The sequence below is a fragment of the Pterocles gutturalis genome, unplaced genomic scaffold, assembly GCF_000699245.1.
Source record: "Pterocles gutturalis isolate BGI_N339 unplaced genomic scaffold, ASM69924v1 scaffold4955, whole genome shotgun sequence".
Lineage (NCBI taxonomy): Eukaryota > Metazoa > Chordata > Aves > Pterocliformes > Pteroclidae > Pterocles > Pterocles gutturalis.
Window position 1 is genome coordinate 113343 of NW_010140676.1, and position 11856 is coordinate 125198.

Consider the following 11856-nt stretch of genomic DNA (forward strand, 5'->3'; position numbering starts at 1 on the left):
GAGTCTGTGGTTTACCAAAGCTGACACTGTAACGATCAGAAGACTTCTCAGTGTAAAACAATGGATGCAGTCCTTTTGGGTTTTGGAAATATGAATGAAACAAAGTTGAGAATCTGACAGGAAAGGTGAAACTTGTGCAGTAACAAAACAAAATTGCATATACTTCAGAAGTTAATAGAGACTTAAGGTTGTGGTGGTTTTTTTTTTTTTTTTTTTTGTGCTAAGAATCTCAGTGCCTTAATTGTCAACAAAAAGTTGAGAGGCCAAAAGTTTGCAGAAAAGTTTTGGTTGTTTTTTTTTTTTGTTGGTTTTTTTTTTTTTTGTTTGTTTGTTTGTTTTTTAATGATTTTTGAATATGCAACACCTTTCATTACTTGGAAACAAATGATCCTTACTTTTCATTTTGCTCAGTGAAAAGCTATACAGTGGGTCAGTCTCTCCTGCACTCTTTCTGATGCCCGTAATTTCACCAACTCCTTGTGCTGGAGAGTACACTTTAGTTTCAACAGCACATTAAGAAACTGTAAGAAAATGTAAGGCAGTGTAGGACCAGCTCTCTGAGATGTAGTGAAAATGTACTGTTTATTCAGAGGACAGGTATACACCAGGTTGATGGGTTTTAGAAAAGAAGTAATACTTGAAATTAAAGGAAATTTTATTGCTGTTGTAACTGATGTGTTGATATTTCCAATAATGATTTCTTTCTCTTAGAAGGTTGGTTTTTTGTCTTTAAGAAAATGGGAATAAAAATGTATGATTTACATCATTATTTAGTAACCGCTTTATAGAGTGGTATTTTTGTAAGCTTCACTCACCATATTTCATACTGTATTACCCCGTATAGTAAGTCCCAATCCCGAACCTATTGAACTGTGTTTCTTACATTTCTTCTTAAACAGGTACTAGACTAGGCCTCTGACATGTATAGCTCCAGGTGTGCAAACAGATCCATTTGCATTGTCCTACATAAAGCAATTTAGGACATTATTCACCATAATGGAGCTTTTTAGTAAAAGAGTATGACCTACTCTCAGTTAGATAGACTGCACAAGGACAGATGACAGGAATAAAGAAGCATATTGTGAGGGGGTATTTCTGATTTTGGTAATGGTAGTAGGCCAAATTCTGCCTGTGTTTGCTTGTGCAATGCAGGTATGTTACTGGTTACTGTGTATGTTAAGGAGAACAGAGAAATACATTAGATCAACTGCCTTTTTTCTGGTGAGACAGCTGCTGAGTGCAGACATTGCAAATACATCATGTGCATAGAGTAAAGCAACCAAGTGGGTCAAGGTGGGCTGAGCATGTGTTGTTGGATACTCTCCTCAGCAGTCCTCCTGTCCGCTGCTACCTCCTGGCTGGCTCTGCCTTGCTGCTTATTCTGCCTCTTGATGCTGTTAGTAATGGTTTGTTGTCATGGCTTGATGGTTTCTGATGAGACTGCATTAAAAAGATGACATGCATTTTGGACTGTAGGACACTAAGAGAGGAAGAGGAAAGCTTTGAAAAAAAGCAGATTGTTAAATTAAAACCTGTATGCTTCATGATTTTAGGTAGAAATTTACATGTACATGAAAAGATCCATCGGTTCCATATATTATAAGAGGAGTGAGGAAGACAGTCTACTATAATATTTGAGGAGATGAATTATATGTGTGCAATAAACAATTGCTCAGTGTGAAAATATTCTCCTATATAAAGATATGTAAAGCTTATTTCAAAATTTCCGTATGCTGTTGCTTGTTTCTTTCTTTTTGACTTGGGATATCCAAGTCGTGATAAAGTGAGCATGTGTATGAGCCCACTCATGCTTATTAGACATTTCCAAAATTACAGGACTGTAAAAATGCCTAAAGCATTTGCTATGGAGTTCTATGTTAAATTTACATGCAGTGTCTTATTTGAAGGAAGAGAGGTGGCTGAGTGGGTCATATTTTCATTGGCATACTGAACTTTCAGCTGTAAACTGAAAAGCTGTGGGTTTTTTTTGATTTGTGAAAAAAAAAAATCTGTGGTAATATTTTTCCAGTGCTTTCTGAGCAGTTTTGTTCTTGACCAAGTTTTTCAAAACTGTGTGTTAGTATCCTTAATTTCAGAGAAATACTCACCCTAGATAATATTGACATTTGGTCCCCCTCATCTGGAGGTTTTCAGAATTAGATAAATATATGTAATTGATTTGTGAACTATCAACTCTCTTTGGGATAGAGCACCTTCAGTGCTTGCCCTCTGCTCCAAGTTCTGATGAGATTGCTTTTTAGTGTTAGTACCATAAATAAATCTATTGTTATGGGCACATGTACTCTTGTGCATTGTCAAATGGGTTGAGACAACTGGCTGAATTTGCAAATGCCAATAACCAGCTATCACATGCAAATGTAACAGATGTAGATTATTATGCTGTGTGTGTAAACAAGGTATATGAACAACTCTGCTGGTTATCAACAGGAGAAGAGCTCCAAAGCTTATCAGCAGTTAGATAAAGAACAGCTTTAATTTATTAGATTGTAATAAATATCCCTATCTATTTTTCCCTTCCTGCTTGATATTGTGCTTTTGCGTTCTTGTGCTTTGTGATGGTTCATGCTTGCTCAATTTATGGACATGTTAGTTCACCTGGTCAGACTATTCCTCTGCGTTTTGTTTAAAGAAAAAGATGTTCTTTCTTTGCTCAAAAAGGTGAGGGAGATAGGAAGGAAAGGATGCACCTATGTTCTATGAAGACAGTAGTATAGTTAGACCAGTGTCTGGACGTGTGACGCATACTGTATTTATCATAGAATCATAGAATGGTTTGGATTGGAAGGGACCTTAGGGATCATCTAGTTCCAAACCCCCTGCTATGAGCAGGGACACCTCCTGCGAGACCAGGTTGCTCAAAGCCTCATCCAGCCTGGCCTTGAACACCTCCGGGGATGGATATAGCAGTAATGCAGAACAGAAGTTGAAAATACTGTATTTCTTGTGTCTTGGTTGTATTATTGTCCGAGCTATATAATGGGTAAGATTGTGTTTGCTTTTCCGTGCCTGCAGTATCATACTTCTTGTAAATAAATCTTTCTTCTGTTTCTTTACCTGCTGTGCCTATCCACTTTTATCTTCTTTCTCCATTTACCATATGTTGTCTGTCCTAGGAACACCTTAGAAAAAGACTAAGTTATGGTTCCCATTACACATTTCATAAGGTTACAATTCAGCTGTCATTCTTTGCCCAGTCTTCTGGTGTATTTGAATTTGAATTGTCTCAGTCTACCATGGATGTGACAGGGTGTGAATTATGATGCAACAGAGCACTTCTTATTCTTATGAAATATAAGGCTAGAAGTCAAGTACCGTTACATTCACAGATGTGTGAATAGTTATCCCATAAGTCACATACTAAAATGTTGTGTGATTGTAGGTTGATATAGAGCAATTCTTTACTTAAAAAATGGTAGAGAAAGTTCAGAAAAAAATTACTTTAAATTATTTTAAAATTACTTTATAATTTTGGGTAATTCTTTGTTTTAAATTGAATAAGAACCAAATGGGTTAAAATGATGTAATATATGTTCTCTATTTTAGGTTAACATTAAAAGGTCTATAAATGGTTTTAGATGAAAAAGAGTGTAGGCGTTCATTTTCAAAGCTAATAGGATTACTTTATTTTGCAAGACGAGGGTCCCTAATTTCTTTCTCAGCTGTTACCTTTTTCTCATAGGTATAAACTTGCAAAAGTGTCTGAGGATTTTGAGCATCCAGTCTGATATTAGTCATAAAGAGAATAGGCCCTGCAGTCTTCTGTGATGGCTTCTTCTTGGACTGGCTTCTTTAGATGTTGATTAAAGTAACTTTGCAGTAGAGTAGTATGTGGTAATTTTCTATTAGTAAAATAATTGTTGTAATGCCCAATAATTAGAGCTGTGTAAGATCTAAAATAAGGTGTTTTTTCAGTCCTCAAATGCTTTATGCTTAGTTTAAATATCAGAACTTGGATGTTTTTTGTTTTGCTGCATTTTTTGGTGGTTATGGGGTCTGTCAGAGAAAAATATTTGACAGCTGTAATTGAGAGGAATGTTTAAATGGGCAGTGGTTACCACAAGCTCCTTTTTTGATTTTGTGTGGTGAGTGAGAGATGTATGAAAAATTAAGCCTCTCTAAAGTTCTGGGGCTTTAGTACTTTTGAAGGAGTACGTCTTACTGTACAGAAAAATGAAAGTGTGTTACCTCACACAAAATGAAACTGAGTACTTTGAAGTCCGGAGTTTGGCAGGACTGGTGGTAGTTTCACCATCTATCAGACAAGTTTTACTCAGAGTTACTTCTCATAGTAGGAAAAAATGATGCTGAAGTTGCATATGACTGATGAGTGAGGTTGATTAAAGGAGCTCTGGGGCTGGGAAGTGAAGCTTTTGGCCTTACTGTATGTACAAGGATTTTTGTGTTAAAACTTTGCAGTTCTATGCAACCTTAATTTAATGAGGAAAATGCTCTAAAGAGGTAGGATAGCATTATTTGTTCCATTTGATGTGTGTGAAAATTGCGAAACAATGAAGGAGGAAAAAATGTTCCCAAAGACTTATGTTTAGAAGTAGTCTCTAAACCAAACTTCAGTAATAATCACTTAAGTTTGAGAGCAAATGCATGCTTTAAAAGTATTTAAAAATTGTTTAAAAGTAGTATCTGAAGTGTCTGGCCTGAAAACGCAAAATAAACTGTTTTGGGAGCAATAACTCTCACAGACCTGTCTTTCTACAAGAACATCCAAATTCCCCTTGTATTTTCTACTGCAGTAGAGCTTCACACACATCTCTGCTTGAGTCAGGGTCCCTCTCTTGCGGCATTTGACTATCAGTAAATACTCCAACAGGCAGAAAACAAATCATGGGATTCATTACGCTCAGCCTTCACAGTTCAGACAACTTGTGACTTCTTTTGCCTCCAAACAAAGGTCCCTCTGTAAGGCAAATTGTCATTGGAACCTTCCTCTTGCCTTTCTAATGAGCAATAAGCAGGTAGCTATGATATATTAATATCTCTGGTCGCAAGCTCCACAATGTAATTAATGCACTGAAAATTTTCAGCTAATTTTACAGCATAATATGGATAGATTCTCTAATGTCTGATATGCTATAAGTGCAAGTGGAAGATTTTATTCAGGCAAATTTTCTGCTGTCTTATTATATGAGTTCACAGTATGATCTTTTTTTACTGTGGCGCCGATACTCTTATTTTTTTTTTTTTTTCCACCAGGTAGTCTTTCTGGATTCAGGAACTTATCTTGAAGTTCCTGCAGGGATTTAATATCATCAGAATATCTGTTTTGTTTGGTTGCTTATTAGAAAATTATTGACAATAGACAAGAGGATAGATTTGTGCACATACAGATTTTAGGTCTGTGTAAAATTTGTCTCCTTAGACACTAGGTTAGGTAGCACACATCTGATCAGAGTTTGCAGTTCTCTAGTGGTTGTTCTTACTCCTTAGAGAAATAGCCAGCTGGCTGATGGTACAGGTGGTCGCAACTGTACATTCAACTCGGATCTGTGCATGTGCAAATTAGAGTCATGGGACATGTATCAGTTTGGCTGTGTCAAGGGAGAAATCAGTAAAGTTGTTGATTCCTACCTGTTGGAAAAAGAATACAGCATTGGTCTTATAAGCTCAGTTTTGTGTGTGTGTGCGAAGGCTACTTACTTCCATGGGGATATTCACTGGCGACATTTGTCTCCCTGTCTCTTTGTACTTAGAGGACTCAACAGGGAATGGTTTGGCATTGAAAAACAGGCCTGTTCATGAATCAGGCACTTAAGTCATTATCGTCAAGTTATTATTTTTAATGTAAATATGGCTGCTATGATGGACTTTTATATACAAATTAATGAAGCCATTTATAGGAATGAAGATTAGTTAATCCACCAAAAGTTGTAAACGGTGTTTTTAATCTTTCAATGGAACTGCAGGTAATTCTTTTCTTGCTTTCTCTATCTTCCTGCTTTCTCACACATCTGTGTTTAGAGAACAATTTGGCTTTAATGTCCAGTTGAGGCAGTGTAGAATAAAACAAGGCAGTGGAATCTAAAACTGACTTACAGTCTGTATAAACCCACTAAAATTGTAATTGTAATAAATTCTGGTGCATCAGTCAGCTCCAGATCTAATCTTGTAGTTTTCAGCAGAAGTAGCTCGTCGTAAAACTTACTGTCTATGGGCTATGCCAAATTGTAGAAATGCATTAATCTGTTTCTTCAATACAGATTCCTCAGTATAATAAGGCTTCTGTTCCTTGCAGGCAATCAAGGGTTCACTTGAAAAGCATGCAAAATTTATCTACCAGTAAAGTTAGTGAAAATATTGCTATGAACATCTAAGGGAATAATGCTGAGAACATCTGAAATTCCTTCCTGGTTTATGGACTTCAGATTGTTCTAGTTTTTTCTTCTTTTAAATTAAAAAGGTTGTATATCAAAAGAACCTCAGAAGATCAAAAAAAGTCTGCCTGTGCTTACTCCAGTGTTAAATTTTCAGAGTTTTCTTCTGGAGGTTACTGTTTATTGTAGCCCTTTGGAAGGCTGAAGTCATTTGAGAGATATGTATGAAGATGGAGATGGTATGCTTTACTTGTTTATTTATTTACAGCTATGTACTGGTCCACTTGCCTTTCATCTAATCCAATTTCTCTTGGCTGCCCAGTAAGGATTATGATGATTATTTAATACTGGCTGCTGGAATTACCAAATTGATTTTTAAAATATAGCAGTCTTGCATAGTTCCAGCATCCAGCAGAACTTGCAGTATATAAGACATGTGTGCAGTTAAATATGTTAAAACATGTAGGCCACTAGAATTAGTTACAGGGGTTGAATTCATATACTCTTTATGCTGCATTTCCATTTGTATTCTAATAAGGATTTTTGCTGGAAGACATTTCATCTAGGTCTTTCTTTCCTATATAGCAAAAGTTTGAATTATTTTTAAATGTTATTATTCCATGGTTAAAGTAGCTCTTTGGAACAGGAGATAACAGTGGCAGATACTCATTATGTTCTAGCAAATATTGGTACTTTCAACCCAACTTTAAAGTGTGTTTTTGTTTCAAAAACTGATTATAAAATATCCCTGTCTTAACACATAAGATATATTTGCATGTGCATGTATCCTTTGTGTTAAGAGCTGTATCTGGTTCTTTGGTATTACTTTTTTCTTCACCTGTAGATTAAGGATGTTGAAATATAATACTTGGAGTTTAAAAAATGGGTAGATACTGTAGTTGGAATGTTATTAAACATTTATCTTAGTGTTCCTTAGTTTAGTGCCTATTTTCATATCTGAATTGGTGTTATAAAAGATTATCACAGGAAAAAAATTAGCAATTTTTAGTTGAGTGGATTCATGACTATCTTTGTTACAGTGGTTCTGTAGAGGTCAAACTGTAGTACACTGACACACATTTCATTACTCAAAAATCTTGTTGGGAGACTTATTATCAATGTCAGCTAGCTGCGGTTGCTTGAATGCTTTTCCTAGCTGGACCACTAAGTTGCCATAAAACCACTTAATCTTTGTTTCTAACTAGGTATAGGACACATGTATCTCCAGTAGAAACTAGGAATACTGCATAAAAACATGACCAGTCCTGTTTGAGAATGGTGGGTTGAAATTGGCGTAGGTGCTAAACTGAGCAGGAGAAGGGAAAGCCAGTGCTGCTATGGAAGGAGATAAGAAAAGCCTGGCTTGCATCTGGTGGAACAAAGATGGAGAAGATTCTGTAAGGGTATGTTGAATTCTCTGAATTGGTTAGAGGAGGAAAAACTCCTTAAAAAAAATGACACATTTGGGAAATAAATGGACATAAATTGAGCATTAAATCATTTTAAGCTGGAAATTAGGAGAAGTTTTCTAACAAGGAAAGGAATATGGTGGTGAAACAAGAATAATAATTGTGGAAAAATGAATTAAGTTTGAATATCTGACATGATTTCTACAATTTCCCTTTTTCATTTTGAGTGTCTGTGATTATCAACTTTGCTGAGCAGCTCCTCTGTGTCTCTCCAGAACTTGTACAGAAGATAGCACAGTAGGTCACCAGTCCCTCTGGAGACTTTGAGGATCTGCAAATATTAATGTGGGCAGAATCCCAATGATATATTCAGTTCCAGCAGGGAATCAAATGCATATTCTATCTTGTTTTGTAGCAGCTTATGTAGAACAGATAGAAACAAATTTAGCAGTAAATAACAAATAGCATGAAAAAAATCACTACAAAGGAGAAAAATGTCTTGGAAAGAATATTCAGATGGATGAATGGATGGCCTAAAAATGCTGCCGGTGAGTGAGAGACTTAGATTATGAGGTCACAAATAAAGTTTTCAAGGACACCTGTTCCATTGCTTAGGCAGTGGTTAACTGGTTTTTCTCAAAGTAACAAATTCGCAGCCTGGATTTATCTGAGTATTGATGTGGCTTCCTGCAAAGGAAGTTTGTCTTAGAGGAGATAAACTGCACAGACTAAAAATGGGCTTTTCTTAAATGTAGTATTCCAGTCATTTAAAAGTGATTGTCTATCTCATTATGTGGGAACAGGCAGAAGCATGGTCTGTGGTGAAGCTTATTGATTGCTGCAGGAGTGAGTGCTTCTTAAACAACTGTATTGGTGAAAGAAAACACTTATCAAAAATGTTCAGAATTTGTAAATAAAAATAGAAAAATATTAGCAAGTTTTGTCAATTTCAAAAATGTCACATGCATACACAGGTATTGCTGTTCATACTGAGCATTTTGAGTTTTATAGCTAGCTCTAGTCACAGAATCACAGAATCACAGAATGTTAGAGATTGGAAGGGACCTCAAAAGATCATCCAGTCCAATCCCCCTGCCGGAGCAGGACACCTAGATCAGATCACACAGGAATGCATCCAGGCAGGCTTTGAATGTCTCCAGAGAAGGAGACTCCACAACCTCTCTGGGCAGCCTGTTCCAGTGTTCTGTCACCCTCACTGTAAAGAAGTTTTTCCTCATATTCAAGTGGAACCTCCTATGTTCCAGCTTGAACCCAATAGCGGTGATATTGACATCAAGTATTACTGAATAGTTAAGTATTCCTAATTACTTTCTGTCGTAACTCCTTTCATTTAACTAAAAACATAAGAAAAGCCAAAAGTAAAAAATAAGTCTTTCCAAAAAAAACTTTCACATCTTATGCTTTTCCTTTTAAATACTTGGTTTGGTACAGTCTACCAATTGCAACCACTTTACACTGGTAGCAGAGTAGATTACTTGAAACCCTGGATCAGCTGAGAATGTGATTTTGTTTCAGATTCAACTGATTCCTTTTTGTGTTTCATTCTTGTCTGTTACCTTAGATGACTCTTCTTCCTTTTGACTTTTGACTTTCAGCTTCTTCTTCCAATTTTTCCCTACTGACTCTGGATTTGTGTTCTTTCTGTAGTGTTTTGTTTGTGTTTGTTTGTTTTTTTTTTTTTTTTCTCCATAAGTGTATACAATTTACTATTTTTCATCTTTATCTCTGTTCCTTTTGATGTCAGTTTGTTCTTTACTTCATCTTTTATAAGCTTCATGATAGCTTGTCTTTTGCTCTTGATATCTCCTGATAGCATTTATTTTGCAAGACTTCTCTTCCCTTTTGTCTGATTCATAAAATCTTAACAAGGTTGAGTATTGTCTTCCAAATGAATAGTTTTGTTCAGTGAAAACTGACATTTTAGTTGTCCTGAAACCTTTGTGACTGTTGTAAAACTGGGTGAATGCTTTTGGACCTTTAATTTAAAAAGTGGTTAATAAAATAGATAAACAATGACTAAAGATAATTTTTAACAGCTTTTTCCTGTTCTAAAAAAATTCTGAGTTAATAATTGTATTCTTAGACTTGAAGACATAATGTGAGAATTATTGTCTGTGCAGTCTGGGCTCCAGTCCCTGTTCCAGTGATTACTTAGGTAGATGCCATTAAGTGAAACTGTTGAAATGAAGACAAGTCCGCACCAGAGTAGCTTACATTTTAAAATTTGGGGAAATGATCTGAAGGTGCACAGGGGGGATTTGAAGCCCACTCTCCAGACAAATCATCTAACCAGATGTTCATGAAGTAGAAAGAACAATATAACTCTCTCATTTTGAAGTTTTAGACACAGCTTTTAGGTGTGAAGGTGTATCTCTCTGTTCCTCTAGCCCTCCCTTCAACCAAAAGAGTTGAATTAATTTTGCTTTAAATTTATCAAAGCGTATCATTTCAGATGCAAAGTATTATGTCAAATTTTCTTTTGGCTTTACCTGAAACATATTTTCACTACTTTGGCCAGTGAATTGAAAAAATCAGTCATCCATTGAGCCATAATCTAGACCAAAAAGATCAGATTTGTCATCATCTTTGTCAAATTCTTCAAGCAGTGTGTCAACAGCAGCTTGGTTGCCTTCTTTAGAGCTTTAGCCATGTATTATATCAAACTCAGGTGTCTGGAAGGAAAATTAATCTCCTTTAACAACAGCAGTTGGCTAGCAATTGACTTTTAAATCTCTACCTCAGTCTAATATCTTGGCTGAGAGATCCCAGTGTGCATACAGTAAATCTAACCAGATAATTTGTTTAGTGGTTATTTTCTTATTTTTCAGAGAGAAAAAACTTTGGAACGCTTGACACTGTTTTGAAACCATGTTACGATATTCTGTCTCCTATTCTGACTATGCAAAACCACTTTCTCTAAAATACAAATACTTTTAAAGTATTTTTTCCCCATTGAAGGAAAAAAAAATATTTATTCACAGAACTTGGAGGAAACTCAATTTTTTAGCTAGGTTTTTGCTGGCATAAGCCATAAACTATCAAGCTATGTTCATGGGTCAGTGAGCACTTCATGACTGGGCATGTATGAAAGTCTGCTGAGAGAGCACATCACGCCCTACTCTCATTCTAACATCGTTCAGTTGTTTTTGAGAGGTGAGAGTTTTCTATTTCCCATACCATACATTTATTATTTTTAACACCAGCTTTCTGAACTTCCTTTTTTACCTCCCCCCTTTGTCCTTATTCTTTTTTATTTTCAAGAATAGGTGTCTGTGTAGAAGGAAAAATACCAAAAATGTGATGCTGACAGGATGTTTATACAGACAGTAGTTTAGATAGTGAGCTGCTCTCACTGTCCTCTGCTCCTGTCTCCAAATTCAAGCAACACTTTAAATATTTTACTTCTTTTGTATTTTTAAATTAAAAAAAGGAAGGATTGCCTTGTGCACAAGCTGAAAGACTGCAGATTAGTGGAAATTATAGTTTAGCCAGAGATTTTGTACTGAAAAACACCTTTTTTTGTCACCAAATCTTGAAAATATTCTTAGAGATTTTGTTTTATTGTTGTTGTCTACGTTAGTAGTGGTGCATTGTACGAATACCTTTATCCATTTTACCTAGGACATGGGATTGCATGAGCCTCCCTCTTCCTCAGCAAAGCTCAGAGAATTTCTCACTGCCAGTACTGTGACAGAGAGTCGTTTGTTGCAGTGTGGTAGACTGAAAAAACTGCCTGTATTCTGGTATATTTAATTTGGTATACCAGAATGTCAGATCATATTTGGATCCACTTATGTTTCATGGCATCCTCCTAATTTACACTCTAGATGCTTGATTTTTCTGGACACAAAACAGTACTAATTGGGGTTGGTTGTGTTTTCAGTTGTACCACCTGAACAGCTACAGAAAATGTTTTCTGTTGTGCTTTAATATATTCCTGAACCGTGGAGGATTATGTTAGTTCTCTCTCTAAAAGTCAAATTTACGAGTGTTCTCAAAAGTAAGGTACAGAAAAGTTGGCTTTGATTTAGACATACATCAATCACAAAAGCAATGTGTGATCCACATTTAATACT